The sequence below is a fragment of the Canis lupus genome, chromosome 1, assembly GCF_048164855.1.
Source record: "Canis lupus baileyi chromosome 1, mCanLup2.hap1, whole genome shotgun sequence".
NCBI classification, from domain to species: Eukaryota; Metazoa; Chordata; class Mammalia; order Carnivora; family Canidae; genus Canis; species Canis lupus.
In genome coordinates, this window is record NC_132838.1 from 120,236,552 (window position 1) to 120,261,437 (window position 24,886).

Below are 24,886 nucleotides of genomic sequence, written 5' to 3' on the forward strand. Positions count from 1 at the left end.
CTTTTTTTTGTCATTTTAGCTAATTCTAATAGATGCGTAGCGGTATCTCATTGTGGTTTTGATTTGCATTTTCCTGATGGCTAATGATGCCGAGTATCTTTTCCAGTGCTTATTTGTCATTTGTCCATCGTCCTTGGTGAAACGCCTGCTAAAAGTTTGGCCTGTGTTCTTGTTAGGTTGTTTGTTTTCCTATTATTGAGAGTTTGGAATAGAATTCGGATTTGGGTCCTTTGTTGGCTACGTGACCTGCAGGTGTTTTCTCCTGTCTGTGGCTTCTGTTCTTATGCTCTTAACGGTGCCTTTTGCAGAGCAGGAGTTTTTAATTTTGGTGACGTCCAATGTATCATTATCTTCTTTCATGGATTGTGCTCCTGGTGTCATTCCACCAGTTTTTAATTTATTTTAATTCTCCTCTGACTACGGACGGCATTGGGATGTGGCTTCCAGGCAGCTGCTGTGCAGGACTGCTTGTGCTCCCTCCGCAGTGCTCCCTCGCGGCCGCTGTGGTCACCAGCCAGCTCTTCCATCCTGAGGGACGGAGGTCCCCAGGGGTCGTCTCTCAGAAGCCCTGGTGAAAGGTGTTGTCGGGGACAAAAGCCACTCCCACAAACACGGTGTCCTTGGGGGACCCCTGGGTGGCTCAGCAGTTGGGCGTCTGCCTTTGGCCCAGGGTGTGATCTTGGGATCCCGGGATTGAGTCCCACGTCCGGCTCCCTGCATGGAGCCTGCTCCTCCCCCTGCCTGTGTCTCTGCCTCTCTCTCTGTGTCTCTCATGAATAAATAAGTAAAATCTTAAAAAACAAAACAAAACCAAAAAAACCCACAGTGTCCTTGGGTGGGCCGAGTCACCTGCCTAGACCCCCACTTTCTCAAGATGTCTTCATTCCAGAAACTTCATTGCTTTTCCCGGCCCCAGTCTCAGCAGGACCATAGTGGCCCCTGCTCTAACTTTGAATGTCGGGAAACGAGGTGGAGCCCCTCATCTCCCAAGAGTTTGGGACTGATCGCAAATCATCTAGGGGGTGGCAGCCTTGAAGAACCTGCAAAAGTCTCTTTTCCTCTTAATTGCAGGATACGGACCACACACCCGTCTCCACATTGCCTGGACAGGAGCGTTGGCTTCGGATCCCTTGCACTTTCTACTCCCAGAGATGAGACCTTAAGTGTCCAGCTCCACGGACCCCATGCTTGGCCTCTGCTCTGACCGTGCTATGTTGCGCCAGGAAGGACAGGGCACTGGGGCATCCGCGGGTTCTTTGTTCCCAGCTTGGCTGGAGTGGATCTAGAAGGCGTCCATGCGTCCGTGCTCAGGGGACCCCAGAGCTCTGGGGCCCGGAGGCTGGCCTGAAGCCCGTCGCTCACATCCACGCGGAGTGGCCCTTGCCGCTGGTTTGGCCACTACTGTTGCAATAAAGCTCAAATGTCAGCTGGTCCCTCCAAGACTGCCCGTGAGTCAGAACTCTGCAGCGCAGTCGATGACTTGTGTGACGCGGTGGGAGGCAGAAATTTCGAATCGTGCCACCGTCAGCGTCTGCACAAAGGAGCCTCTTCCTTTGTGTGGTCTTGCCCCCGCCGGGCCTCTCTCGCATGATGCTTGGGGAGAGGGGTTTGCTTCAGAGCTCGAGCATTCTTACCTCACTCGGAGAGGCATTTTTCCTCTGTCCAAGTCTCCAAAACAATCCAGCGACTTGTCGTGGCTGGTGACCTTCTGCTGCAGTAATTCCCTCCTTTGGGCATTGAAATTGATTTTCTTCCTCGTGGCGTGTAAAGATTCAAAGCGTGCCCCTTGCTCCCTGTCCCAGGGGGCTTCCTCCATCAGCGGCGGAGTCGGGGACCAGGCGAGTGCTGGCCACCAGTGTGCGGGGCGGGGTGGGGGGGCTCCGCGGAGCATCTGCCCGGCCCCTGAGCCACGTCTATGCAGCCCGGGATGTGGGAGCCGGGCACGAGATCTGCTGGGTCAGAGCGGGCTGGCTTGGCCACAGCTCTCTTGCCAAACTGGATTTGTCTTTTAAGGATTTTATTTGTTTATTCACGAGAGACACACAGAGAGAGAGAGAAGGCAGAGACCCAGGCAGAGGGAGAAGCAGGCTCCCTGCGGCGAGCACGACGCAGGACTTGATCCCAGGACCCCAGGGTCATGTCCTGGGCCAAAGGCAGATGCTCAACCCTTGTGCCGCCCAGGTGCACCCCTCCCCCCCAAACTGGATTTTAATAAAGAAGAACAAGTGGCCCTTTATCTTTCAGCCTTGGAAATTCTGTATTTGCGGGGCCCCCAGAGAACTCCCCGTGGCTTCTCACCCCGGGGGGAGGGTGGTGACTGGCACGCACTGGGCCCAGTGGGATCGCTCACTAGGCCCCGTGCCCCCCACCCCAGCATCTCGGCTAGGACGCCTCCCAAAGCCGATCTTCACCCTCCCCGGCCCCCAGCCCCGCCCCAACCTTCGGGCCTGGCCCTGCCCACAGCCCGCTCTCCCCATGTGCCCCCTCTCTCTCCTTTCCTGGTGACCAGGCCACCCCCTTTCTCAGGGGTGCAGGGCAGATCCCAGGTGTTGGGGGGCAGGACAGAAGTTATGTAGAGGTGCTGGGTTCGTGTGGCACCTCAGTCCCTGGGCTTTTCCAGAAGATACCAAGAGGGCAGCCCCAGCCATTCTATCGCCCCCATCTGTGCCGCTCCCCACCTTTGCCCTCTCCGCTGCCACGGTGATATTTCCAGAAGCCACAGGCGGTCCTGCCACTGTCTTGCTTCAAACAGTGGCTGCTTTTCTTGAACCTAAAGCCCCAGCACCCGAGTGGCCCTTGGCAGCGGGCTCTGGGTTGGGAGGACCGTCCCAGGGTCGTGCAAGACTGTGGGGTCTGCAGGGCGGGAGCACGTCCGCCATCCAGGTGGCCAGGCAGGGTGACATTAGCGCTGGGGTGCACCCAGGACCCAGTGATCTGGAAGGTGGGGGAAGGGGAGGTTCAGAGGCCCCGAAGCCTTGCTGGAGCCGGAGGAGCCCGGGACGGGGACGAGCCCGGTGCATCAGGCACATGCACGGGACGGCTTCCGCCGCCCTCGGCCCTCTCTTCCAGAAGCAAATGATAGTAATGACCAGAATAGACGCGAAGCCAACGAAACATCTTTAATTGAACTTTGTGCGTAGGATCATGCCAGAAAAAATATTACAGGGCAAACAGGAAAAATATGTAATAAATGAATACTATTAAATTACAGTAATGTGGAAAAACTTATTGCTACGTGTTGGTCTGCTGACGTAATAAATAATAGCATTTTAGCTCCTCGTTTCGAGCCTTGACCCCTGCAAATGTGCCCGCGGCTTTGCCAGCGTCTTCCCGTGCTCACATTTGGTAGTCACCACGGCTGGATTTGTCCGTCCGTCTTGGCCCGTAGATGGCCGGAGCAGAACACCTCCTTAGGAATTTTAGTTTCACATAAGCAGTAGAGTCACAAATAGTTCTGGAAAAGTCTTAAACGGGAGGATCATTTTGGCACAGATTTTTAAAAATTCCATTTCTTTTTTTTTTTTTTAAGATTTTATTCACTTATTTGACAGAAAGAGGGAGCACGAGGAGGGGGAGCAGCAGGCAGAGGGAGAAGCAGGTTCCCCGCAGCGCAGGGAGCCCGATGCGGGGCTCGGTTCCAGGACCCCGGGATCGTGACCTGAGCCAAAGGCAGACGCTTAATGGACTGAGCCACCCAGGCGCCCCTAGAAATTCCATTTCAGATGTCTCCTCCGGTTGAAAATCACTAAAATAACATTACCGGAAAATTCATCACCAATTTCCCTCTTATTCAGTAAAAACTTACAAAAGTTTTCTTCTTTTAAGGAAATCAGAAAGATGATTGAATGCTAGTGGACAGGTCAGGACTGGATCTATCGCTTTAGACCAAGAGTCCGGTTCTTGGTGTAGAAGGATCGAGACTCTCATGCGTTGCTCTTTCGATTTCTTCTGGCAATTTTATAGCAGTGCCTTTGGTCATTTTTCCTGGCATTCTTCTTTAAAATTTGATTCTTTTTCTATTTAATTGTCCATTTCCTTGCATTTGTTTGCCGCAGAGTTAATGGCCTTCTCCACAATCTCTGGGCATAGATCTCAAGGAACGGCGTGAATGCTTGATGTTTCTCTGTACGTTGTCCAACGCAGGTTTTGGCTGTTGGCAGATATTTTTGTGACTGATTAACCTCATTTATAAATCCACACGAGGATAAAACTACTAAATCGTACCACGGCTGTAAGAGGTTATTTTCTCGGTTCTCTTTCAGTTTTCAGACAAATAATCAACAACGGAAAATAATGAATTTCGGTCTTAAAGACACTACTCAAATTCCATAAATCATGCATGAACTGAAATTTGCTCTTATAAAACCAAAAGGTCACACCACGTGGTTCAGACTCTGTTTTAAATCTGAAATACGTATGAACTTCCAAACGATCACTGGGGAAGACAGAACTCGAGTCATGTAGGTTCTTTTTCTTTGTCGCCACAATCACGGGGCTTTCACTGTTTATTTCGAATCTACTGCTTAAGTGCAAGGGTGTGTGTGTTTCCACGGGGCTTGCAGACGGAGTCTGTGCTCAGAGTGAACTTGCACAGCTCCGGACTGCTGCAAATTTACTCTTAAAACACATTTGCTTATAGTTGAGTCCATGAGTCTCAGGGACCTCTAGATAACTGGGAATCGGTGGAATTAACGTCCGCGTGGAACTCGGTGCGCACTAAAATGTTAAAATGGTAGGTATGTGTTACTTTGGGGCGTGCATATTTATCATTAAGGCTCAAAGTAATGGAAGTAGGTGTTTAGAACCTAGACCAACAAAAAAGGTTTGGGAGGAAGGAGTGTTTTATTGATCCCAGGCGTCATTTTAGAATTGCTGGCACATGGTGAAAAAAATACTCCCCCCATGAAGCGATCCCTTTCTGCTTGCATCTGGGGCTGCTGGTTTTCCATCGGCAGGATGGCTGGTGTGTTTGGAGAGCAGGTGAGTGAGGGGAGGGTGGTGAGAAACGAAGCTGGAGGCGCCAGCAAGAGCCAAGGACTGATGGGGTCTTGCAGGTCATGGCGATGGGTTGTGGCCTTTATCTCAAGGACCGTGTGCTCTTAGAGTGCCAGGTAGACACATCCCTGCCATGGAACACGAACAAGTGATTAGGAATTTACAAAATACTGGGGTGTCCTTGTTGACAACCATAATCTCCCTAAGGGTGTGCAGTGTATTTCCTGATATTTTTCTCGCTGCTTATGAGAGGCTGAATGTACGCCAGTAGCCAGGCCACGTATAAAACTTGAACTCTGACCCACAGTCTGTAGCAACCAGTCCAGGAGGCCAAACAATAACCCTGACAACATTTGGCCTTAGGTGGTTGGGATTTGATTAATTACTGACGCTGTGCCTAGGTTTTGCCCCCGCTTCCAATTTAGGACCGACTGGTACCCCTAACCCATCACACAGGATGCCCTGCTTGTAGTTAGCTCACCTGCAGCTGCCCCCAGGCCAACAGGCTGAACCTGGGGTCTTGCCTTTTCCCACGGCAAAGCTTTCCCACTCCTCTGCTTGCCTTTGAGTCTCTGCCAAACACGAGGTGGGGGCTGGCTCCCCCCCCGTAGGTAGCAAGCTCTTGGTATTCTCATTTGGGTGGTTTTCCTTTAGTTCCACAGCTGACTCACGCGCTACGTGAACGAATGAATGAGTTGCAGTCCTGCCACCCAGAAGCCAACCAAAGTGATGGGACAGAGAAAGCTGAGGAGGGGGAGAGATGCACACAGGACAGACACCACGGGGCTGCTGGCGAACAGACAGGCACGGCCTCCTGAGCCTCCGTGTCTGTCTGGTCAACCAGCCGCGCTCTCCAGATGCCTGCTCCCTGTAGGTACTGCATCCTGCTCTGCAGGGTCAATCCAGCCTGCTTTTCTCTCTTACTAGATTGTGAGCATTTTTCTACTTCAGAGTAAATTCTTCAAGGATGCGATTTTATTTATTTTTTAAAAAAGATTTCATCTATTTATTCATGAAAGACACACAGACACAGGCAGAGAGAGAAGTAGGCTCCCTATGGGGAGCCCAATGCGGGACTCGATCCCAGGACCCCGGGATCACAGCCTGAGCTGAAGGCAGATGCTCAACCACTGAGCCACCCAGGTGCCCCAAGGATGTGATTTTTAAATGATTGCATAGGATTCCATGAGGTCATGCGGGCAATTGCTTCTGGTTTTAAATGTAAAATTCCAGAGTCAAAGTTTGCACTGAAATTTAAAGTTTTTTCTTACGTTTCCAGATTGCTTGCCTTACAGATTTGAAGAAACTTGCCCTCATGTTCAAAATGTGGGGGGAGTATACAGTTCCTACTTCTTTGTCCCTATTTTAGAGCTTTTCCCCATTTTTGTCCATTTTAAAGCCCCAATGTGTTACTTTTCTTTGGTAACTAATGGGGTAAACATCTTTGTTACGTAGTCATTGATCATTTTATTTGTTTTATTTTCAGATAAATTTCTCGTTTGTGTCTTTTCACGTCTTTCATTTTCTGGGCCAATTCCATACAGTTTTAATATAATCCTTCTATAATCTGTTTTAATATCTAATAGGATAAATCACTTATAAATCCCATCTTTTCAGAACCTTTATGGGCATTCAACTTTCATGAGGATTTTGAGTGAAATTGCGTTATGCTTACAAATCAATTGGAAAAGTGCTATCTTTATAATAAATACTACCAGAACACCATATATCTCTCCATTTACCCAGACCTTTTCATTTTGCTAATAGACGTCCTTCACACTTACTGTTTGGTTTATTCTGATGTGTTCAGATTTTCAGTTGTGATGGTGGATGATACTATTTGGTATTATTAACTATGGTTAGTTTTCCCTGGTCATGTGGATAAATAGGAAAGAATATTTTAAAATATGGATCTAAAAAAAAAAATAAAAAAAAAATAAAATATGGATCTATTTACAACTGGCCATGAGATTGACCCCCTCAGTCGTTCTAATGTTTATTTTCAGTTCATTCTCTTGGGTTCTCAAGGTCAACAAACACGTTGAGAAGTACTAAAAAATTTGCCCATATGTCTCCAATAGTCATAAATTTCACGTTTTGTCTTTGCCTAACTGAATTGCCTAGAACAGAGAGAGCATTGCTAATGGTGATCATAAGCACCCCTGTCTCATTGCTTCCTTAGGCCAAAATGATGCCAGATGTCACAGGTGGTATTGGTGGTGGTTTGAGGTAGATATTTTGTATTGTTTTAAGATCAGATGCTTTTGTTCCAAATTTATTGAGTTTTTATCAGGAGGATATTGACTTCGTACCGTGCTTTTCTGGCTTCCACCCGTCAGCCTTCATGACTACTCACGGTATGCTCCCCTGGTTTCCTGACCCCATCATTCATTCTGTATTAGCAACTGGCATTCTATGGTTAGAAAGAAGGTTTCTTCTCACCTTCTTAATTTAGAAAAAAATGTATGTATGTATGTATTTATATCAGAATGGATTCATGGGCTCAATTCATTCAGTGGCTTACAACCCGTTATTGTCATCATATAAAAAATATTTTGATATTCAAACTGTCCCAGATTTGGCAATCAGGAGTCCCTCCCCTCTGGGTCCTGTTCCCAGGACTCTTCTAGCACTTTTTTGACTCTCTTATATTGGAAGACATCAGGTTCATCTTGTCCTTTCTCTGCCCTGGTTCTAGATTGCTATTTTTCTAAGGAGCCCTACCTAAACTAAGCAAACAGACAACAAACAAATACTGGCCCCTAGGTGGTGGTGCTTCAGGTTGGTTTCCTTTTTGTAGTGGTCATGAATTAGAATCTTGAAGCGGACTTCTCTAAGGTCTGGGCCTGAGCACGTGAATAGCTATGTTGAGCATTAATGGGAGTTTCTCACTGTGGAGGATGTATGGAATGGAAGAGAGAAGTGTACTGTGCTGTGCTGGATTAGAGTAGATGGTAGCAGATGAATCCATGGTTTTTATATCATCTATGTCATCTATCTATCTATCAATCATCTGTCATCATCATCTATCATTTATCTATCATCTATCAGTTATTTCTCCTATCATCTATCATCTACCTATATCTGTCATCTCTTTATATATTTATCATCTATAGATATAGAAACAAATATTGATGCATAAGTAATATGTGTGTGTGCATATTTGTATGTGTGTTTCTTTTTTTTTTGCATGTGTGTTTCTGTGTGTCAGTGCATGCGTGTATTTGTGTGTGCATGTGCAGGTGTGTGCATATGCACACACACACGTTTCCCAGCTCTGTCTGCTGAGAGGACCTAGAAGCAATGACACCCCAGTAACAATGAACATGTCTCAGTGCTAAGATCTTGATTTTTAATTATTAATCTCAATTAAATTTTTAAAAAGTTTATCTTTCTTTTGTGCATATTATAGGGACATTTCATAAATGTTATGTAGCATTTTAAAAACTGCATTCTGTACAGCAGCATCCAGTAGAATTTTTGTAGAGATAGAAATGCACTACAGCTGCACGATGGTATCCACTAGACACATGATGTGTGGAAATTAAGACTGAAGAACTGATTCTTTGTTTTCTTTTTAATTAGTTAGAAACTTGAATTTAAATAGCCACCTGTGGTTAGTGGAAAGCCTTTTAGACTTTTGGGTAGAAGGTTTGAAAGATGTGTATGTGTATTCAAGTTTATTAATAAAATTCTTCAAACCCATTTTGTTCAAATGCCATATTGAATCTTTGGGTATATGATTTTGCATGTTCCCTATATACACACATATGTAAGCTTATTAGTAAGATTGTGCAAATCCTCTCTATTTTTTTGTTTATATATCTGGCAAAGATGGAGAAAAAAATGTTCACATTGACCATTTTGCTTCAATCCTTCCTTTGTTAAATATTAATATTATCATCCCTGATTTATTTTTATGTCTGCATGGTAGGTCTTTGCCTGTCGCCTTCTTTGGCATGTAGAAAGAACTCAATATTTATTTGTTGAATGAATAAATGCATGAATGCATTTTTTAAACTTTCTGGGACATTTTATTGTAAGTGTGCTCCTTTGCAATTGCACAAAGCTGGGTTTTGTTCGTGACCCAAACTAAGTCTTTCAATAGAGAAATTTAACTCGTTTCCATTTTCGTGTGAAATAAAAGCATATCCCATGTAGTCCCTTCTGGGTAAGGAGCCTGGTGATCCTCTTCCTTGAACGCCTCCATATTCATGGGGTCTAGGGAAGAGGTTTCCTTTTTAATTATTGCTTCCCATTCCCCTTTCTTCCTTTCTTTTCAAACTACTTTTTTTTTTTTATCCTAACCTCTTTTTCTTATTTCCTTCTCATTTTTCATTTACTGACCCATCTTGAGCCCTGGTAATGTCTCTTGAGCTGGTCTTCTAATTCTCCACCTAAAAAAAAAAATCTATCCATCATATTTTTTTTCACCCCACAAAAGCAGTTTTTTCAGATTTTTTTCCTTTTAAGACTGCCTCCCATAGTTTCATAGTTGAAATGTTCTCTTGGAAGAACACCTAAAGACTACATTTTTCTCCTGTTTCTTGCACTAACTCTGCCATATAATGTGACGTTTGCTCTAATTGCTCAGATGTATGTCTGCATCTGGAATGACTAAATATTTCCATATGTCTCATGATTTCTTTCTGTTTTCTGTCCCATCCAGTGGAGGTCAGAGGGTAATCTGGCAGGGGGTTCTGGAGAGGATGTCACGGTTCCTGTTTAAATCTATCAGGCACAGCGGAAAGCAGGCGGGAAAAGTTTAGATTTACTGTGGTTTTCCTTTGCCAGATACGCTTCAGTGAGCCACAGCCAGGGCGCCCAGGCAGGCGATTTCACCTCTGTGTTTCACCCTGGTTAATAGGAAATGGGGTCTTCATTCTGTAGCCGCCATGATGGTAGAGGTTGAGAGGCAGTCAATGGCCTTGGCCAACCAGGACCTGTGTGTTGGAAAATATGGGAGAGAAACTAAGCTTAAATATGGGCAGAGAATCGCCTGGGATCGACTGTAGCTCTACACAAAGAGTTAGATGCCTCTACTGCTCCTGCCTGGCCACCAGTTTGTCATGCCCGGATTACCTGTCCCGAGTTGATCAGGGTCACACCGATTAGACTCAAAGGTGTTCTTTTGTTCCCTGTGCTCCTATTTGTGTCTAAAGTTCAAATTCGACAAACTTTGGGGTTGAGGGGTACTGAGGTGAGAGCATGAACATAGAAAGCCGACCTGTCCAAACAGAGTTCTCAATACACCATGGCCCTTTCTGGGGCCACGTCCAGCCTAATCTTGACTTGAGTGGTGTGAGGTGGCGAAGATGAAATTGCACCTCTGGCCTCCCGCACAGGTGAGGGCTTCCTTGGAACTGGAGGTCTTTGCTGTGAGACGACGTATCAGGGGGCAAGGGTGTGTGTGTGATGGAGATGAAGGACTCTAGGCCAGACTCCAGGGACTCTGCTCCTCTCGTCCCAGCACCTGACTGAGCAGATTTGCTTTCTGAGCCTAAGACCTGCTTTGGTGACCACGCCCAGATGCATATATGCATCCTTAGGAAAACAGAAGGGGCTCTGGTGTAGGCCCCAGCTCTGCTGCTTGTTAGCAATGGGGTCTGGTCAAATTTCTGAGGTTGGGCCCCTCTCCCATATGTGGGATGAACATCTCGATTTCAGTGGATCTGCATCACCAAGATTTTTCCTAGATAGTGAAGGGTACATAGTGGGTTCTCAATTCATAAATGCAAACTGGTCCATAAAGACACATGAAGTCAGATGGGCGCAGTCGTGAGGAAAGCATGTGCTGGAGTTGGAGCTGCCTGGTGGGAGAATTCTGGCTTTTTTCCTCACCCGCTGCAGGTCCTGAGCTTACCTGGCCTCTTTGGGTCTAGGTCTCAGATTTGTAAAATGGGGATGAGACACTGCCTTCTCCATAGTTCTGGTAAGAGCATTAAATGAGATGTGCACATCCAACACTCAGCACACTGCCTGATGCGTAGTGACAGGCCTATAAATGGTAGACAATTGTTGGACGCTGCATCTGAGACTAATGAGGTACTATCTGTTGGATAATTGAATTTGCATTAAAAAATTAAGAAGAAGGTAGGCATTTTAAGTTAAAAACAAAATAAAGAAGAAGGTAGGCATTTTAGGTTAAAAACAAAATAAAACCAACACAACCCTAGCACGTCCACTTCTTGGTGTCAGAAGAAGCACTAACACAAGGACACAAGGATGTCACTTGCAGAATCGCTTGTCCTACAGCGTGGAAACACTGAAACAGCCTAAATGTTCGTCAACAAGGCGATGGGTAAACAAACACTGATGTGTCCTTCTACAGGACCCTGTGTAGCAGCTGGAAACACTCAGGCAGCTCTCTATGCGCCAATGTGGACACAGCTCCAAGACCTACTGGGGAGTGAACTTAAAGCTGTGGAATAACACATTTAGTATGACGATAGGCTATGAAAAAAAAAAAAAAAAACAACTGGAGACAGTATAAATCTCTCTACAGGGCTGCCCTCACAGGCGTGTGGAGGCTGGGCATGCGACTGTCTGCAAGAGGAGTCTTAACTGTTTTGCAATTTTTGAAAAATGTTGAAATTCTGAAGAGTGTAATCTTTGAACTGTGTTTTGTAAGCGAAGTCTGATGGGATGATGGAACATACGCACACGAGCAGAGGAGATGTGTCAGTAGCAGTGAGGACCAGGATCTGGACACAGATTGTGAGTGGTGACAGCAGCAGCTGCAGGAGGGGCTCCTCCTGGGAACAGCGCTGGCACCTGTAGTACGCGGGGCCAGCTTACCTGTCCATCCCTGGAGCTGGTCCCTGTGGTATCTGCACAAACATTAACTCTTTGACCTGAGAGCCAGGATGGGAACTGTAAATGCTCAGACAGTTAACTCTTGTCAGTAAAATACTACAAAAGAAAAACATACACGTGGATATTTGTGGCATTACAATAAAGCATTATGGGAGTTATTAGGATCTTCAAAGACTTAAAAACCTCTCTTTTTATAAACCATTACCACGTGGCAAAGCAAATATCCACAGGCTCGGATTGAAATATTGTCCCATTTGACAATGTATTTGATGGATAAGAATACTGCTTTCATAGAAGCTTCAGAAGAACCAAGTATTAACGAGGGGGGCAATTTTAAAATTAACTTTTCCTAGTAATTGAAGATAGAGTGATAGAACGCATCAACGGGGGTTTTGACTTACGTATGAATGATGAAGCTACTTTTAGGTTCTTGTATGACCTCCACAAGTTACAGGAAATGTCATAGGAAATATTAAGACGCCATTGTATAAATTTACAATGAAAATTAAATTCAGACTTACACAAAACTGACTCGTGTGAAGAGTTAAATCTTTTTAGAAAAATTGTTCCATGAGAATCATCAGCTCTGGATGTACTAAAATTTGTATTTCAAAATAATTTATCAGAAATGGATCCCAGTGCAGACACAGCCTGTAAAATACTCTCCAGAGCTCCACTAACAGTTTTATCAGCAGAAAGATCATCCTCAAATTAAAAATGATCAAATATTATTTGCAGTCTTGCAGCAGGCAAGGTTGATCGACATCGCTTTCAATTGTGTCAACTGAGGATGAAGTGGCTCAAGGTGTAATTTTTTTTTAAAGGTGTAATTTTTGATGACCTAATAAATGATGTTGCAGACTTTTGCAGAAAAGAGAGCTGGCAAGATCTTATGATCAATCAAAAGGTCATATTAATAAAGTATTATTAATTGTATTATATAAAATTATGACACCAATTTTTTTTGCAACTTGTAACTTACGTGGTTGCTCATATAATCATTTGCCCCATTACATCTTACAAGTAACAGATTTTTGTAAAGGAAAAAAATGTATTTTAGTATCTGAGTGTATCATATCAGGTGGTAAATGATGCCTCTGTTGTATTACAAGTGATAGTAAGTTTGAAAACTTGGTTAAGGGCTGTCCACTGGGTTTCTAATTCTCATGGGGAGGCACTTTGAAGCTATGCCGATATCATGTTTCCTATCACATTTCTGCTTGCCTACTAATTTTAGCATCCATTGCCGATTCTTGCTGCAATAATTATTATTATGGACCAAAATACCTGAGATATTCTTCACAGAAGTAGCAGAAATAATCCTGATTTGTGTGGAACTATAAAAGACCCTCAAGAGTCAAAGCAATCCAGAGAAAAAAGCTGGAGGTATCAGGCTTCCTTATTTAAAACTATACTACAGGGACGCCTGGGTGGCTCAACGGTTTAGTGTCTGCCTTCAGCTCAGGGCATGATCCTGGGTCCTGGGTTCGAGTCCCGTGTGGGGCTCCCTACATGGAGCTTGCTTCTCCCTCTGCCTCTCTCTCTTGGTCTCTCATGAATAAATAAATAAAATCTCTAAAAAAAACCCCCCTATACTACAAAGCTGTAGTAATAAAAACATTATGGTACTGGTGCAACAATAGATACGTAGACTGGTGGAACAGAATGGAGAGCCCAGAATTAAGCCCTGGAATATCCAGTCAACTAATATTTGAGAAGGGAGCCAAGAACACCCAATGGGGAAAGGATGGTCTCTTCAACAAATGGTGTTGGGTAAATTGGAGAAACACAGAACAATGAAATTGGACACCTACCTTAGACCACTTATGGAAACTAACTATGAATGGATCAAAGGCTTAAATCTAAGATATGATACCAGAAAACTCCTAGAAAAAAAAAAGTAGGGAAGCTCACTGATACTGGTCTTGGCAATGTTTTGGACCTGATGTCCAAAGCGCAAACAACAAAAACAAATATCAGCAAATGGGATCACACAAAACTCAAATGTTTCTGTCCAGCAAAAGGAGCAACGAACAAAATGAAGACAACCAACAGAACGGGAGAATATTTTTGCCAACTGTGTATCAGAGAAGGGGTGAGGTTAAAAAGCGTGCAGAACTGAATAGACGGTTTTTCAAAGAGGACATCAGAACGGCCAACAGGCACACGAGAAGATGCTCAACATCACTCATCATCAGGGGGACGCAAAGCAGAACCGCAGTGAGATCCCACCTCACATTTGTCAGAAAGTCTGGAATCAAGAAGACAAGAAATGACAGTGCTGGTGAGGATGCAGTGAAAAGGAAAACCAGATACATTGTGTGTGTGTGTGGGGGGATATAAATTGGGCCAACCGCTGTGGAAAATAATACGGAGGCTCCTCAGAAATTCAAAATAGAGCTATCATATGATCCAGCAATTCTCCCTCTGGGTGTATACACAAGGGAAACGAAAGCAGGATTTCCGTGAGCTACGTGCATTCCGACGTTAATTGTGGCATTATTTACAATATGCAAAATACGGAAAAAACCCGAATGCGCATCAGTGGTTGAATGGATAAAAAGCATGTGGTATATGTATGCAATGGAGTATTATTCAGCCATGAGAAAGGGGGCTATTCCACCATTTGTGACAACCTGCATGGACCTTGGGTTCATTATACTAAGCGAGACAAATCAGGCAAAGACGACCGCTGTAGGATACCATTTATATGAGGAATCTGAAAAAAAAAAATAGGACCTGTCAGAACAAGAGTAAAATAGTGGCTACCAGGGCACGGGGTGTTGGGGGTCGAGACTGATAGTGTTTGAGGGTACACGCTTGTATTGAGTAGCAGATAAACCACAGAGACCGTGTGCGCCCACCATAGGATCGTGCTCAATCCTTGCAATATATAAATGTATCAAAGTAATATACTGTAGACCTTAAATTTGCACAGTGTGGTGTGTCAAGTTTATTCAATAAAAAAATAAATAACAACAAAAAATAAAAGCACCCGTATTAAAGACGTTTACGAAAGTGGTACTTGCAGGATACATTGAGAGTTATGTCACGGGTTGGAAGTGAGAGCTCTTTGGTCATGCTTTTAGAGAAGAGTAGATAAACACTTGTAATAAAGTTCATAACGGTGGTCCCTGCTTGGGATGAATTAAAGTATGTTTTTAAAAACGTTATTGCCTCAGTGTTTGCTAATGGTGACTTCCTAGTTCCGTCACTCCTTCTGTACTTGAAATTTAATTGTAGTAAGGGAGGGCTGGTCTTTTTTCTTTATTCATTTATGGATATCGGCACGAATGTATGGATATGTTTTATTCCAAGGGTTACAGTGTATTGCTATTATTTATTATTATTATTATTATTATTTTTTATCTCTCAGTAATTCCTGAGCACCACTAGTGCTATTATTTATTTTCTCCCTTAAATTGTCCTTGGATTTGGCCACTGGGAGCTCCTCCAAGCTGACTCGGGCAGGCGGTGGCAGGGGGTAGGTGCTTCTCAGTGTGTCCCTTTTGTAACTTGCTGGCGTCACAAAATTTTTCCCTACCCCAGCCCTGAGATCTCCTCTTCCATGTTGCCTTTTCAGGGTGAATTCTGGGCAACTCTTTACAGCTCTGAAGATGAAATGGGCGTGTGTCTCATGATGTGCCCACGTCAACACGTGGTCTGTTCTTCGGGTGGCTGGTCTGGGAGGGGCCCCATGGCCACTAGAATCCCAGAACCTGTGTGTGTGTGGACACGGGTGGGTTATCATTATGCAAATGGGTGCACCTCTTCTTAACCCTGCCACCAGGATCGGAGAACTACTTTCTGGAGCAGCCTGAATGAGTTGGAGGGACTCTACGGGTCTGTTGGGGGCTGGGGACTGGGGCTGGGCGTTGCCCATCTGTTTCACTGACTCTGCCTTGAATGCCAGAATGTGTCCAATTCTAGGGCTTCCCTGACTCTTGGCCCAGCCAGCCCACCTCTTACCCTGATTTTAACTAGAGCTCTAGCTGCCAGCACATGATACGGTGCCAGCACCATTTTCCAGAGGAATAAACCCGTGTTGCCAAAAGAGAAATCTAGTTCTCTAAGCAGAGACTTGGAGAATAAAATATACGTATTCCAAATGTTTTTAAATGAAAAGAAACGTAGATGCACCCCCACCTCCCCCAAATTATCTTGGGTAGTGGTGGCGGTAGATGGAATTTTGAGAACAATGTATATTATTTTAAAGGCACTGACTACCATTTAAAGTCCCATTGTTTAGGGTAGTATAACACTTGTAATGCCTCATAATTTTATGGCATCTTCTAGATGGACTTTTTAGGTTTATGGCAAAATCGAGCTAAATGTAAGGGAATAGTTTATTCAGGAAATACTTAAATTCTTTCCAATTAAGATGTTTTAAGTTTTAAAAAATCTTTTAAATTTTGTTAATAAAGGAACTAAACTTTGCTGCCTGGTGGAGACTCTAGCCTCTGCTACGTTCCTGGCTGCTGCAAGCAGCTCAGTTAAGCAGCTCAGCTGGTGTCAGAGGAAAGCAAAGACTGTGATTATGTTTTTTTTTTTTCTTTTTAAGATTTTATTTATTTATTCATGAGCGACACAGAGAGAGAGGCAGAGACACAGGCAGAGGGAGAAGCAGGCTCCCCACGAGGACTCTGATGCAGGACTTGATCCCAGGACCCCGGGGTCACGCCCTGAGCCGAGGGCAGATGCTCAACCGCTGAGCCACCCGGGTGCCCCTGATTATGTTTTTAATACTCAGAACCCTTCATGCAGCCGAGAAGGAGCGGATGGAGAATGAGGAAGGCCCTTCTCCCCATCCTCCCCATCATAGGAGGGAATAAATGCCGAGCAGAGCCAGGTGTGAGGATCAAGGTCTGCGAGCTCACTGACCCTGAGTGTCCACTTCCTGTGATGTTTAATTGTTAATTGCCTTCATTTGGAGAAAGCCTTCCTTATACATCTGTGTTTGTTGATTTTTTTTTTAAAGATCTTTTTTTTTTCACCCCCAGTTTTGGCCATCTTTACTCAGTCCCTTGACAAAGTCGTATTGATTCCCTACCACATGATAGACGCAATTTGGCGTCGCAGGGAGCGGGAGGCCGAACCAAGATCTGGGCACCTGCTCGGAGGGGTTTGTGTGTACCCAAGGGGGGAAGGACAAGCCCAGCTGATTCTTGGCACATCGTACAGAGGACGTCCCTCTGCTGTATCTATGACTCCATTTGTAGCTCTGCTTGGGAAGCCAAGAAGACCAGGGCTGAGGAATCAGGGGCTTTTGCGCTGAAATCTGCCTTTTACCTGTTTAAATCACAATGCTGAATAATTATGTATGTGTAAAAACTGTCAAAAGTGTGCTTAAGTCATACCTCTGCCGTGCGCTAAAATTACTTTTCATTATGACCCATTTGTACAGCATTTGAACCGAGTATCTCAGCCCGGAAATGTAAATGTGTTTTTGTTTTTGCTCCGCAGGTTAGGTCAGCAGACGCCTGCAACAAATATGATTGCAAGGGTGAAGGTGACATGATTTACTTAAATCAGGCAATTTCTCCATTAAAGCACTGAAGCCTCAACTCATAAAGACACTCTTTAGCAGATGAACTATCACGTCGCCCAGCATTTGTCATATTAGGTGATTTGAAAGGAAAGAACAATTATAAAAAAGGAATGGAATTCTCCGTTGAGGAAGAAAAGAATCCAGTTTTTGCAGCAGGGGGTGGTTAATTTTGCACAGATAAAAACAGGTTTCAGGGCAGTCCTACAGCTCTACCGTTCTACGAGGGAAACATGGGAAGGGAAGGGCTCCCCCGCCCAAGCAGACGGCGGGAGGAATTAGGGTCCGCAGCCCTCCCCCTCCAGCATCAAAGGGTGTTCTGCTCCCCGTAGGAACAGCTCTGTGGCCATAAACTGTGCCGCTGTCCCCCAACCCCCCACCCCACCCCGCTCGGTTCCGAGCTGCTTTCAATTAGCAGGGATTATTAAACTGGAAACGTTTCCACTGCTGCTGAAGCTGCTTCCCTGCGTTATGAGCTGAGCTAGGGGCGTCACAATAAAAGCTGATTGATTAGCAACGAATGTACTTACAGCAACTGATGCCCAGTGTCATTCTCCATGCGTGTCGCAACCTCTCTCCCCTGCCCCCCTTGGGTTTTGTGTTTTCCCTCGGAGATTAACCTTGGTGTTTGTCTCTCTGGAACCTTCGACAGCCCGGAGGCTCTCGACTCCCATCTCAACTAGCTTGCCCTGGACCTTAGGTCTATCTTCCGAGCCTCATTTCCCAGCTGGACCCCAAGGTCCAGAGACCCCAAGAGCCCAGAGGGATGGTATTAGGGTCCCATGTCATCAGCTTTTTTTTTTTTTTTTTTTTTTTTGGTGTTTAATTAACAGTGACAGCGCCGACGACACACCTGGAAAGAGCGCAGGCCGCAGAGCGTCGCCGGGGTGGAGGCAGGTGGGCAGGTGTGTCTGTGTCCTAGTGGAGGGTTTAAAACACTGCAGGCATTTCCCTTGAAGCATCGTCTCATCCTCAGTAATCTTCTGGCTTCTCCTGAGCTTTCAAAAATTGTCTCGTGTGGATCTTTTGTCTCTCCAACTAACCGAATTAATTTTACAACACAGGCTCTTGCTTAGCACTGTGCTAAGCTTTGACGACGTATATTTATTTACTCTATCTTATGTGTCTATTTTTTTTACTATATGCTTATTATACATTTACTCTATATATTTATTTACTTTCCTACATGTCTATTGACTATTTATTATACAAATACATTTGCTTGTATATACAAATGTATTTATATATTACACGATATTTAGATAAGACATATATTTATGTATTTTTTATGTGTAGCATTTAATATATTTATAGATCTCATTCAGCTCGAACAACAATACTCTGAGTTAGGTGTAGTTAAAACGCCCATTACAGATGAGCGAACACAGTCTTGTGAGGGGCTGAGGCTGACTTTGAAATGAAGCAGAGTGCTTACCTGCCGTGTGGCTTCTTTGTCCAAACCTGTCCCTGCTCTGAGATTCAGATTCCTAATCTGTCCCAGGATGGGTTTGGAACGGATCCTGGCTATACTTTTCCGGGTTGTTCACTTAAAAAAAAAAAAAAAAAATCCACCGGTTTCTCCCACATGTGCTGGGTTGCGTGCCCCCTTGGCGCCGGGGGTGTCCCCAGGCTCTGGAGTGAGCCAGTCAGGAGCAGCCCCCTTCTCTCTTGGGATCAGGGCTCACGCCCTGGCTTTCTCTGGTGGTTTCTGACCCGCGTGCAAGGTAAGGGCCATCCCTCCTTTGATTCTCCCTCTGGCTCTCAGGTTCGGTCAGGAGCAAGTTTGGCTTGCTAAGAGAGTGTGGGTCCTGAGTCAGGCCTCATTTACTGCTCGAGAGAGAGGATGCTGAGAAGGCACGTGCGACCGAGCTGGGGCCAGCTGAGGGTCACCTGCCAGGCTGGGATGGATGCCTGTGCCCGCCTGGCCACGCACCACGCAGAAGGAGGTCGGGCTTTTCGACTTTGCATAATCGCCTGAGATGTAAGGCCTCGGCTTGGGTTCCACGAGGGCCGCCTGCAGCCCTCCACGCTGTCCCCGTGGCAGGCAGAGAGGGGGCTGGAGTGGAGGCCTGGAGCCGGTCGGGGGGTGGGGGCCCGGGGAGGGGAGCTGTTCCCCTGGAGGCGGGGCCTGGGGCGAGGCCCACCACAGTTATTTCTGGATTATGACTCAAAGCACACAACAAGAAGCATTTATTACCTCCCAAGTAGAGCTGGCTCTGTAGTGCTGAATGGAGAGGTGAGCTATGGCAGTTGTTATCTCTTGAACTAACTGCTATTGCGTGTCCCATGACCAGCCGTGGCAGGGTTTTTGTTCCCATGAATGAATGGGCTATAAATCTGTCGGACTTGACACTAGCAGCAGTACTAGAGGGTGTAAAGAGAAAATGTGCAGGAGAATCTTGTGGTCTTTGCTTGCCTGGAAAATGAGTTCAATAAAATGGAGGTGATCAGTGCTTATTTATAGGGCAGACGGATACATCCAGCATTGGCGCCGGAATCCAACTTGCCGGGTGCTCGTTGACGCTCCTCCGTGATGCACATCCCTGCACCGGGCCGGCGGCCCGCGTGTTGCTTGGCGGCAGCGGCGGCAGCACCGGCAGAAGAGGAGATGAGGCGTGTTTTCCCTGCTTCTGAGGTTCAGGAGCCGCCGTCAGCGGCCACTGGCCGGGGCGGGAGGGGCGCTTCGTTCGGAGGTTTGTGACCAGCAGGAAAAGCCAAGCCCGAGCACGGTTCTTTATTTACATTTCGGTTTTGAGGGTGAATGACAGGAAATGGGATAAAATTAATTGCCGTTTTTCAGGCCTCTGAAACGATAAATTCCAGCAACCATAAATTTGGAGCTGGGTTAAGTACTGAAAACAATTTATTGCTAATTTTTCCCTTAATTGCATTCCCAAGAAGAAGGTTCGGTGCTTACTGGTGGGATTATTATATAAAAATTATTTGTTGGAAAGCACAATGAACTGTAAATCAGAAGCTTACCTGAGACGGGGTCAGGGTTCCCCACAACTCATGTGTCCCCCCGACTTGGGCCGTACCCGGCAAGGGTCTCAGCAAATAGAAGGATCCAGGATAACGCGCCCGCCGGCCCCTTGCGCCGCCCCAGTGCCACCTCCGGGAGGTTGAGTGTTGGCTCCGGAGGAGGCCTCACCTCTGAAAAGCCTCCGAAAAGCCACTGTGTGACTCACACGCGGAAAGGGAGCAGAGGGGACCTAACGGGATGGTCACCATGTGGCCTCCCTGCCTCGCTTAATCTGTTTTGAGGCTCAGGCTAACTGCCGTGGAGGCCAGGGGACAGCCCCCCACTGTCAGTGGGGAAAGTTGAAAAAAGCCCATCGCGTTTGTACCAGAATCGGTTTGGGATGAAGCAATAATCTGTTCCCGGGTCCCCTCGGGTGCCCATAGCAGCGTCCCGGGTGAGTTTCCTCTGCCGGAAAGGGACGAGGCTCTGAGAGCTGGCCCGGGCCCTGGGCAGAGAGGGGCGGCCCCTGGTTAGCGTAGGCTTCTGGAGCCAACCGGACATCCCCCTGGCTCTTTGGGGCGGGGAGGCTTGGCTCCGCAGGGAGGATGGAGGGTCGTCCTCCCGCATGTGCTGTCTGTGCCCCCTGGAGATCAGAGGAGGCCGTCGGGTGGGACTTACCTGCCTGGTCCATCCTCCTGGTATCTTGCAGGCAGGCAGGGTGCTTGGGGCGCCTGACCAAAGCAGCCGAGATAGAGCCTTGGCAGAGCCTGTGCCCGGGCGGGAGCTCCTAGAAGCCGAAATCCCAATTTTTGTAGCCCTTTGGGGAAGGGCCAGTGGGTGATCCTGTAACAGGTGCATGTGGCCACGCATCAGCGGGTGGTGAGGTCAGGGCTTCTTTCCCCTCTCTGACGTGCCTCCCGTCTCAGGCCAATGGCAGCTGTGGTGGCCGCCCCCCTGCTGCTGGGTGCAGGTGCGGTGGGGGTGCTGTGCCCCATCTAGGGAGGGCCGTGGTGTCCAGGGACCCGGCGAGGAGGACACGGTGCACACAACAGTGGTGGCACGTCCTCAGGGTACTCAGGAGGTAGGGCTGTGCAAGGGGAGATGAGAGAAGCCTGGGAGCCAGCTGGGAGGCAGTGCATGGGGGGATGACCCGTGGTCCCAATTAGCTCCATGCTGGCCCAGGTTGTCTGCCCATCCCCAGAACCCCACGTGCTCTGGTGACACGTTCAGGGCCTCAGACGTGTTGAGACCCCAGCAGGAGGACCAGCGGATTCCATTCTCCCTCCCAGGCCACCCCAGGTCGGGGCCCACAGATGGGGCAACAGGCAGCAGCGTCTCCACCCACCCCCCCAACGTGTCTTATGATGGGAGTCCAGCAAGAAACTCCTGTACCCGGACAGATGCACAACCGGAGTCCTCTGTAGCAACTTTCTGGCAGGACCAGGGACAATTTCTTACAGCCCATTCTTCCTTCCTTTTTTTTTTTTTTTTTTTTTTTTTTTAAGATTTTACTTATTTATTCATGAGACACAGAGACAGAGGCAGAGTCACAGGCAGAGGGAGAAGCAGGCTCCATGCGGGGAGCCCGATGCGGGACTCGATCCCAGGACCCCAGGGTCACGCCCTGGGCTGAAGGCAGACACTCAAGCCCCCAGGCGCCCCCCGTACTTGCTTCTGTCCTCCTTCCACCGCGTTGCTTCAATTTCCACTCCTGCCGTGAGCAGATCTCCGAGAAGGTGCTTCCGACGGCAGCTCCAGCCCCAACCCCAGGGCTCAATGTGGTTAAGGGTGGGCTAGACAGGGCCCCCGAGCTCCATGGGGCAGACCCCACATGGCTGACGGTGACCCTTTTTCCTAGTGGACCCAGAACATGAGCGCTGGGCGCCTGGTCTGGGAATTGTAGGTGTGGGCTGTGGGATGAGGGTGCGGGCAAACCACAGAAACAAGGCTCAGAGGCCCTAGAGCTTGGGTGGAGGGCAGGCGAGGAGGAGGAGGAGGAGGAGGAGGAGGAGGGGGAGGAGGGGGAGGAGGGGGAGGAGGACGAGGCCTGCTCCCTGGCTCAGCCCGGAGGAGAAGCCGGAGCGAGCTCCCACGGAGGTGGGGTAACACGCCGTCCGCCGTAAGTCATCCTGACAGCGAGTGCTGTGGGGGTTCAGCGCGTGCAAAGAACAAAAGCCAAACACTGCTTTCTGAATAGGGGAGGAACACAAATTTATTTTCGAACATTTGAAAATACAGGCAAGTTTCAAGAAGAAAATAAAAGCCGCCTGTAATCCCACTACCCAGAGATAAACATTGTTAAATTTTTTATGCATTTCCTTACAGACCCATGGGCATTTAGATGTATTATTATTTTTTCAGAATTGGGAATCTACTATACATACAGTTTTTATGTCCTGCTTTTTTTCCCCCTTAACATATTGTGAACATTTCCCATGTCCTTAATGGTTTCCACGAACTTTTTTTTTTTTTTTTTAATTTTAAGAATCCACAAAATCACATTTGCTGGATGCACCGTATCGTTTAACTAGTTCCTCCCTGGTGAACGCCGAGTTGTTTCTGATTCTTTGACGTTACCAGCAGGGTCGTGACAAATCTCCGTTCGCGTGAACGGCTGGTTGCACCTCTGGTTCTAACTGGTCCTGAATTCCCAGCAGAGGAAGTCCCGCATAGGGAGGCCCCTTTATTTTGAAAACCTCGTCCCCAGGGAGGGTTGGGCCTGTGAGGCGCCTGGGAGACGGGCAGCCCCGCTTTCTCAAGCAGGGGATGGTCTTTACGAAGCTGCCTGCTTGATAGATGGAAATATTTAAAATTGGGATTTCTCTTATGATTGAGGTTGAATACATTTTCATATGTCTCCTGCATATGTATATTCCTCCTCCTGTGAATTGTTTGATCATGTGCCCATTTTCTTTTTCTTTTCTTTCTTTCTTTCTTTTTTTTTTTTTGTTCTTTGAGGAGCGGGTCTCGGAAAGAGCCCTTTATAGCATAAAGATATCAACTGTTCAGCAGTTAATCTTCCCCGGATGGGGCCGAGAAAGGAGGCATGGGGTGGGGGTGGCTGGGGTCTGAGGCAGGCCTTGAGGAGTTGGGGCTGCTTTGGGTGGTGAGATCTGATCTTGGTCCAAAAGGTACCTACCTGGTGGGTGAGTCACGGGAGGAACAATCTGACGAGAACCACAGATCGCTTTGCACATCCAGGAGAACAAGTCAAATGAGCGAGGGCAAAATGCTTTTGGTCTTGGTCGTGGCTGAAAATAACACAAATGGCCAGGAGCGCTTACGGATCTACGAGGGGAGGCAAGGCTCCGTGGACGAGGGTTGGATCCCAGCGCCCAACTGGTTGGATGTTTTACCTGGCTGCTGCCCCCTGCAATTTTTGAGGGGGCAGCTTGGGTTTTCCAGGAACCTCCCCTCCCTCCAGGGGCCCCCCTTTTCTGTGGCCACGGCCCTGTATTTCTTGTGTTTGCACGCACGTGGGATTTTGGGAAGTACTTCACTGGCTGGTTCCAAGTTTGGGCCCACTCTGGCTCCATGGTAGGCTGCTAATGATCACAACAGCATTTCAGAGGGTGTTGGCAAGGCGATAATGCAATTAACATCTCCCTCTTTGATAGAGAGTGAGGTGAGGACAAGCTGACTTTTTGGAACCTGATGATCACTGATAATTAGGGAAAACCCTTGAGGGGGATGCACTGGGTTGTTTGAACAATTTTACCCAGACGTGCACACAGTGAGTCTGCCTCTGGAGCAGTGGGCGAGGCCGACAAATGCCCACCGGGCCCATCCCTTTGGGGTCGGCATGGGCACGGCCGCTCTGCGCTTTATTTTTAGTAAATGTGTGTAGCTCATGTGGCTAGAGCCACTGGTGATGTTTCAGGAAATTTATTTAAAATTCAATTTGTACATCGTGACTTTAAGCACTACTTTTGGGGAAGTGTGTTTTGCATTATGCCGTATCAGTTCGGGATTATGGACTCCGAGGGAATATGTATAATTTTTATGCACTATGTTTATTGGCACATTTGTGTTAATAGCCAATAAGATGATATTGCCATCTTAATACCTTGCGAGTCTCTGTGACTCTGTGGCTAATGAGAGGGGGCCTCTGAGTACCTGACTGAGGGGGAGAGGGAGGCGCTGCGGGCTCCAGGGTGTGGGGAATGATGTTGGAAATCCAGATACTGGCTTGGCAGGTTGTGTCCCTGTAACACAGAAGAGGAACCTGTAATGTTAGAGGGGAAATCTGGGCTTAATCAGGGGGCAGACCACCAAGGAGGCATTGACATGCTTGTGCAGCAAAGTGACCTTCCTTCGGAGAGAGAAAACCATCCCAAAGATATTTAGTTCTCAATTAAATAAAGCCACGTCCTCTTGACTTGCTTCCAGCGACCCTTTTGCTCCCGGGAACTGGGATCTTGCTTTTTGCAGTGAATTTACGGCTGCTTCCGGACAGATAACAAGAAGTCGGACAGCTGACCCTCCAACTTTGCTCCGGCTCCTTCGTCACTGCGGATTGCGTGTGATGATTTTCCAAGACATACCTCTCGTGTTGAATTATTCATGGA

The 24,886-nt window shown here is 47.1% G+C and overlaps 2 long non-coding RNA genes across 6 annotated transcripts in view; one reads left to right on the forward strand and one right to left on the reverse strand.

Annotated features, from left to right (window-relative positions):
• Positions 1-24,886, forward strand: part of LOC140608044 (uncharacterized) — a 317,427-nt gene that overhangs the window by 164,788 nt on the left and 127,753 nt on the right. Inside the window, exon 5 of one of the 3 annotated variants that reach the window (XR_012009999.1) lies at positions 1,072-2,224. The exons of the other annotated variants lie outside the window; for them this stretch is intronic. This is a non-coding gene — a long non-coding RNA (uncharacterized lncRNA). Of the gene's footprint in view, positions 1-1,071; positions 2,225-24,886 lie in introns of those variants that run through there. 3 annotated transcript variants of the gene reach the window in all.
• On the reverse strand, positions 9,026-19,457 carry LOC140608018 (uncharacterized). 3 transcript variants are annotated; one of them, XR_012009968.1, is made up of 3 exons: positions 18,792-19,457; positions 18,210-18,349; positions 9,026-9,938 (listed from the first exon to the last, which is right to left on the reverse strand). It is a non-coding gene; the product is annotated as an uncharacterized lncRNA (long non-coding RNA). The 3 variants fall into 3 exon arrangements; XR_012009975.1 differs by having other exon boundaries at positions 18,210-18,354; XR_012009974.1 differs by having other exon boundaries at positions 18,210-18,394.